Source organism: Zea mays, chromosome 9, assembly GCF_902167145.1.
Source record: "Zea mays cultivar B73 chromosome 9, Zm-B73-REFERENCE-NAM-5.0, whole genome shotgun sequence".
Classification (NCBI taxonomy): Eukaryota; Viridiplantae; Streptophyta; class Magnoliopsida; order Poales; family Poaceae; genus Zea; species Zea mays.
The window spans coordinates 74,772,852-74,779,725 of NC_050104.1; the positions used below are offsets into that span (position 1 = coordinate 74,772,852).

General features: G+C 43.7%; 1 long non-coding RNA gene across 1 annotated transcript; it reads right to left on the reverse strand.

The window, feature by feature from the left end:
• Nucleotides 1-327: 327 nt before the first annotated feature.
• On the reverse strand, nt 328-989 carry LOC103638454 (uncharacterized). Its single transcript, XR_002265038.1, has 2 exons — nt 731-989; nt 328-646 (listed from the first exon to the last, which is right to left on the reverse strand). It is a non-coding gene; the product is annotated as an uncharacterized lncRNA (long non-coding RNA).
• Between the last annotated feature and the right edge of the window lie 5,885 nt (nt 990-6,874).

Genomic DNA, 6,874 nt, shown 5'->3' on the forward strand with positions numbered 1-6,874 from the left:
CCACCTCTCTAAATCAAGTAAAGACAAATTCCACCTACAACGACCGAACATTCCTATCGAGCACACCTTATATTTTCCTGTCTCGCATACAACCATGGGGCGGCGTGCACTCGAGACATTTCCGTTTAATTTAACGCCATCACTACTACCACGCATCTCAGCACACACTCACCTACGTGCACTAATTAAATCCTCGCATCCCATGTATTTCCAATTTACTCACCACGTTAGACAACACAACATGTTTTCTTACCTAACCGTGAAGGCAACCTTGCTACGGCATATAACCAAACCATTTTTATACCCACACACATTCCAACACCAATGTACACCACATCGACCAAAATATACTTATACAAACTACAAATTGCACACATCAAACAACACATCGCATAAATTCCTATCGAAATATAAAAACATCCGAGTTCTTTTCTACTTCTTTTTCTTTCGTCACGAACTTCAATCCATACCAATACATTTTCTTACACATATACACACATGCACAACATCGACCAAGCTTAAACAGATTAATCCACAAAATACCAAGTGAACAACCTGGACGAATCGAGGCTAGTCACATGGGCTGTCCACAAGGCTTGGCGTTTCGTCGAATGAGCCAAGCGCGAAGCGCGGCGTCGACCACTAGCTGCGATAACACAAAACATTGTTGACGACAGTTCCTTGAACATCATAAACGCCGGAAAAACAGCGAGGACAACGGGGTTCTCACCGAGGGTCGACGGCATCACGGACGGGGCTGCGCACAACACATTATTTCTCACGGGTATTCCGTCGAACAACCAAGGGGCATTGAAGAGAACAGCAAGGGCGCTCAGCTATGGGATGGAAGCAGGGGCGCCATGGAGGTTGCTGCCGCTGCTTGGTGTTTTGGAGGGTGGGCTGCTGTGCGCCATGGAAGTTGCAAAGGGGAACTCGACGGGGTGGCTGGGACAGCAGGCATGGTGTTGTGCTGCGCGTTGCTGGCTGCTGACCGGAAAGCAGGGCATCGGCCATGGGCGACGGCGGCCTCACCTGCTCGAGCTTAGATCAGAGGGTGTGCCGCACCATGGCTGGAATAGAGGGGAGGACGGGCACCGTGCACAGGGATGGATGGCGGGCGCGCTGGTCTGGAGATGGGACCTCGCTGGATTTTTTTTTTGGGCAGGGAGCGGGGAAAACAGGGAGCTCGGCCATGGCGCTGCTGGGGGATGGGTGCCGCTGGAGAGGGGACCCGGCGTAGGGAGCTCGGCGTCCGAGCAGAGGGGACCTGCAGACCGGGCTTGCAGAGCTCAACTGGGTGCGGCGTTGAGGAGCAGTGGCTGGAGCAGAAGGGAAGGCGCTCAAGGAGAGGAGCCATGGACGGCCCTGGAGCTGAAGCGTCGCGCCATGGGAGGAAGAGCTCCTGCTGGCTCGCTGCATCGAGGGGGCGAGTGGAGGGAGACGCAGGGAGCGTGCGTCGGCTGAAAGAGAAGAGGAAAATGGTTGTGGCGGCTGTGGTTTTTCCAGGGGTGGGAGTGCAAAATTGCTAAGGGCAAGGGAGAGGGCTCCTATTTATAGGCATATGGTAGGGTTAGGGTTTTTCTTAGTGGGCCTATTGGGCCGGAATGGACTTGGCCCAAAACGCTAAATCGTGCTGCGCTGAATTATTTCCAGAGTAAAAATGCTCCTGTGGAATTCGTCGCTACGGAAAAATAGAGCGAAATAGAGTTCGGACGAACGGACAATTGAACGATTAATTCGGCCGAGAGTTTGATTTGAATTCGCTCGGAAATAATTTCTCGCGCACTATTTTAGAAATAAATGTTTCTCTCAGACTTCCGATCGGCTTCGGATTTTTAGTCGGAGAAACCGAATCGTGATATTTTAAAATTGCTGTCGATACGAGGTTTTGAGTTCGGTTCGGACATGAGATATTTGGCCGAGTCGAGTAAGAAATAATTAGAGGACGACGTACTGAGTATTCCGTGTGAGAGTACGGAGTCGGATTAATTTTTGGACATAGATCGAAGGTTGAGGATTTAGACTCGGGCACAGCTCCACTAACAATAGTCGAGTGTTTTGATTAAATGATCTTTAGACAAGATTTTATAAATCGAGAATGATTAACGAGTTGGCATTCGAGCCGAGAAATCCAAAGTTTTAACAGGCTCCAAAACTGGTTGTTTCTCGTGATCGATTAACTCTGAATTCGGTGAACTTCCAAGAGAAAGCCTGATAGACAGAGATGGACACGATCGAGAAATAGAAATTTTCACTGAGCATTCGCGTTAGGGACAAATCTCCCGACATAACACGAAACTGACACCTGGGGTGTCACAGCCTTCCCCCCTTAAAAAGAATCTCGTCCCGAGATTCGAATGAGGATATTTAAGGGTGGAGAAGCATGTAACTCCCAGACTGAAGATAGATGCAAATTCATGAGAGGGTATCTGACAAGATAATGAGGATAGACTTGGATAGAATATCGCGGCCTGCTGAGACAAAATGCAGCGATCACTCTGAGAGAATCTTCATCAAAGATAGCATATCGGTGTAGTTCCATAATGTATCATGGCTATTAACCGCGATACCAGCGCGTGCCGAGCAACTCAACCATGTGTGCACCATAGTAGGCTCTCGGTCTCGTCGCGGCACCATCAGTCGTTAGCCATAATACCATTACCAAACGCAACCAATGAGAAATCACATAGCACAGATAGATGGAGCCCATGAGAGTATGGCTCATAAAATAAGAATGTGATCAGAATTGAAGTAGAGACTGCCGACAAAAGAGCATCACATGAGAATTTTCTTTAACTTAGAGAACTATTTTATGATCAATATGGAGATTATCAGATCAGATATTAGCACGAGATTTGATATGAGGATGAACCGACCATGAGATTAAAATAGATTGTTGAGCTTTTAGAGACATGAGAGAACCAAGGACAACAGCGAAATCCATTAATCCACATGGATATGCCATTTAGAGATAAGCTGATAAAACAAGCGTCGTGATCCTCGGAGAAGGGGGTATGAGAATGACCAAAAATGAGAGATTTAGGCAAGATCAAAATTCGATACTTGAGAACGGGTTATAGCAGATAACCAGATAACGGGGCAGAATCATTAAGGGATCCAGAGATTCGGATGATAAAGCCAACATGATTCACGAGAAAAGGGATTACCAGATTCAGGCAAAAGGAGAGGAAGGCAAACAGGATCGGCTAGGATGATTAACAGAGATGCTATGAAGTTTTAGGAGCAAGGATTTATGGAAAGAAACATGATCTTGCTAGAGTTTGCGCAACTAGACACCAAACGATTTTTTTTTGACTCAACAAGTGCACAAGGAAGTTTTAGTCGATTTAGGGGTCAAGCTATGGGTGTCTACTAGCCGTGCAGGTGTAAATTCAAGGGTAAAACACTCAAGGGCTAGAAAACACCAACACAAGCATGTGATTTTTTTAAGAGGTTTCACTTGCTAAATCAAGGTTGGTTGGAGAGGGGGGTCTCTTTTTATGGGCAAAACAGGCAACAATTTTTATTGGCAAAGAGGGTTGAGCAATTACAATACCACCTAGCTAGCAAGGCAAGAGAAACACTTAGCACGACCTAACAAGACTTATCAATCTGACACGAGGCAAGGCATTTTTTTGCAGTTCATAGCAATACCACACATTATTCACAATTTCTTATTCTTGGAATAAAGGTGAGAGAAGCATATTGATGCACAAGAGATAATGATGCGACAATCAGGATGCATGCTCATTCTAGTCGTCTTCTCAGACCAAACTAATGCTTCGGATGCTTCTACAACATCCTTAATAATAGTAGTAGTGGCCTTTATGGCCTATATAAATATAGCCACCTAGCTACCCATCTATTTTCCTAAGGCTTCACGTCCTAGATCTATCCTTATCGTCCTGATATCTATCCAACTTTGGTTTCTAAGCATGTTTTACTTTAGAAAAGGTTGGAAATTATGACTTATTGACTTCTCTGTACTGGTATTCGCTCCGATACCAGCTGTGGCGGAACCGCCCGAATTATTCCAGCTTAAGTGCCCAAGTCGCACCCTTATGGGCAGCAACACACTTAAACAGGAATAATCCGTCAGTCCCTCGGATCTAGTCCGATAAAGCCACTTACCAGGATCAAATACCACTAGCTCACTCGAAGGTGAGGCACAGAGAAATACAATAAAACATAATACCACAAATTTAATAAGTATAATCAGTGATTACATTATCGGAGTTTCAGAAATAATAACCATAAATTTTAATGCAGCGGAAATAACTAACGGAGAAAACCGAGTAACATGGCGAAGCCTGGCCACGCTACTCCTCCTGGTCCTCTCCTGCGGAAGCAGTAACCCTCTCGACCATCTATCCCGGTGGCAGGGATAAAGGCCAAGTCACACCATCAACCAATCAACCTAAGAAGTACCTGCAAAAATTATGCCACAAGCAAGGCTGAGTATACTAATACTCAGCTAGACTTACCCGGTGTGAGGAGTCTACTCCTCTACCTCTAGACATGCAGCTGTTTGGCTGAGGGGTTTGGTTTGCCAAAAGCACTAGCTGAGTCTAAAATCAAGTTTTAGCTTTTCAAGTTTTAGTATGATCCTTTTAAACTAGATGTGTACCTAGCTAGTCATACATGGTATCAAACATTTTATCAATCAACATCTTTTGCCAGTCAGCTCATTTCCACTTATTACTCAATGTAGCAGCATGGATCAAGCAGTCTCATTAGCTGCGAGAAGCAGACGATTCGAATCGAGTTTTTAAACCTTGCAAGGTAAACCTAAACACACGACATGCAGGGGCACTCCGTCCCCACACACATCAACCGTCCCCATCGATTCCCTGGCAACAGATCAGGGCTCACCGCCTTGGCGTACAATGCCCCACTGACCCCGATTGGCCGTCGTGCAGTGGCCGCACTTGTACCCACCATAACCGGAATGGGAGACCTCGTCTCAGGTCGCGTGAGGGGTAAAGTCTGCGGGCAGGTTCACTCAGGTACTAGGCTTACCGATTTACCATATTTCTCGGTATGTGTTTAGTACGTTCAAACGCTTGACACACGGTACCACACCTTAATCCTTATTCCAATTTCATCTCGTAGACAACCAATCCCCATGGATGGTTGCCCACCAACTAGTATCATGACAATGTGAAAGTGGGTACAATCAATTTCCTGATCTCGCGCGAGTGCTAGAAAAATCACTCGTCTTCTACCGAGATCCTATTTAAATAAAGCAACTACTCGACCTAGCATACTAGTATTCATCTCAATAGGATTCCTGAGATCATGCAACTAGGGTTTCAGTCAACTCCTACACTTAAGTGCACAATCAATCCTACAATCATTAAGTGAAGTAAAATAGCATAAATAACAGGTTATGCATAAAACCGGGGCTTGCCTTTAATTTAACACTTAGGCAGTGTTTGCTGGGGGAGGTACTCGCTTGGCGAGCATCTACTGGTCATGTCCATCATTCTTCAGGTCGTCCACCAACTGCATCTTGTGGGTGGCACCACATCACTGCTCGATCATCATCTCTCGGTCCTATATGAGGTGCAAGATGCATATGTATGAATATAATGAAAGTAGCACAAGACATACAAGGACACAGTGGCGAACTAAACAATAAAATGGAAGACACCGTAACAACCACATGTTCGCTTTAGTTATCTACACATTATCGACGTTCAGCATTAACACCATTAAAAAGACGACAACATGTTTGTTTATTTACGCAACACAATAACAACATCACAGGTACACGCATTTATTTAATTGCTACGACTTTGCATTAGTTCTATTGATCACACAAAAGCATCACAAACACAAGTTTAATAGAGGACCGACGCATCAATGTCGATTGACTCCTCTATCACAATCAACTACAGCAAGCAAGCACATTAATCATGAAGCACATGTTAACCTAAGTTTAGCCATCACAAGTCTATATTCGTTAAGTGCTAACTAAGCATTTTTAGCCAAAATGGTGAACTAAATATTCATTTGAGCACATGCAGATTTTTAGGACAGCAGCACAGCAGCTACTTGTTTTAATCATAACTTTTCAAATATTAATCCAAAAATAGCAAACTAATACTTTCTGGAAAGTTTAGAAAGTTCTCTACAACTTTGATATTGTCATCACAACATGATTAAACACTTAGCAAGGTCAAAGGATGTTAACACAACAGCGCTGTCCAGATTTGGACAGATTCAGACTTGTGACTTTAAAAATTCATAACTGAAGATTCAGACATCCAAACAAAGTGATCCTAGACTTTCTGGAAAGCTAATTAAATGTTCTACAAATTATTTATAAACATCCCTGGCTGGTTTAACATGTATCAAGGGTAAAATACACTATGAAGGCTGTGCTGTCCAAAACTGGACAGATTCAGTCTTCACACTTCAAACACATGTAACTTAATCTTCAGACCACCAAAAATAGTGATCCAAGACTTTTTAGAAAGCTTGACAATTGCACTACATAACTTTTATAATCACCCAGAAGTGATTCTGTGTTTAACTGAATCAAAGAACGCAGTTTTCAAAATCTGTTCTGACGGTGGACAGAACACAGCAACCAAGTTGTAAAATTCATAACTCTTAAACCGTCAGGCCTTTAGTTATGAAATTTTAGCACAAGCAAGATCAGAAAAGCATCTACAACTTTCTTATAACGACCATAAACAGATTGCAACACTAAATTAGGCAAACAATGCAGTTTCTGAAATCTGTACAGAATTTGGACAGATTCAGTTACTGAATTTGTAAACAGCATAACTCCTAAACTGTCAGACCTATGACTGTCAAATTTTAACACCAGCAAGATAATAAAGTTATCTACCACTTTTCTATAGCA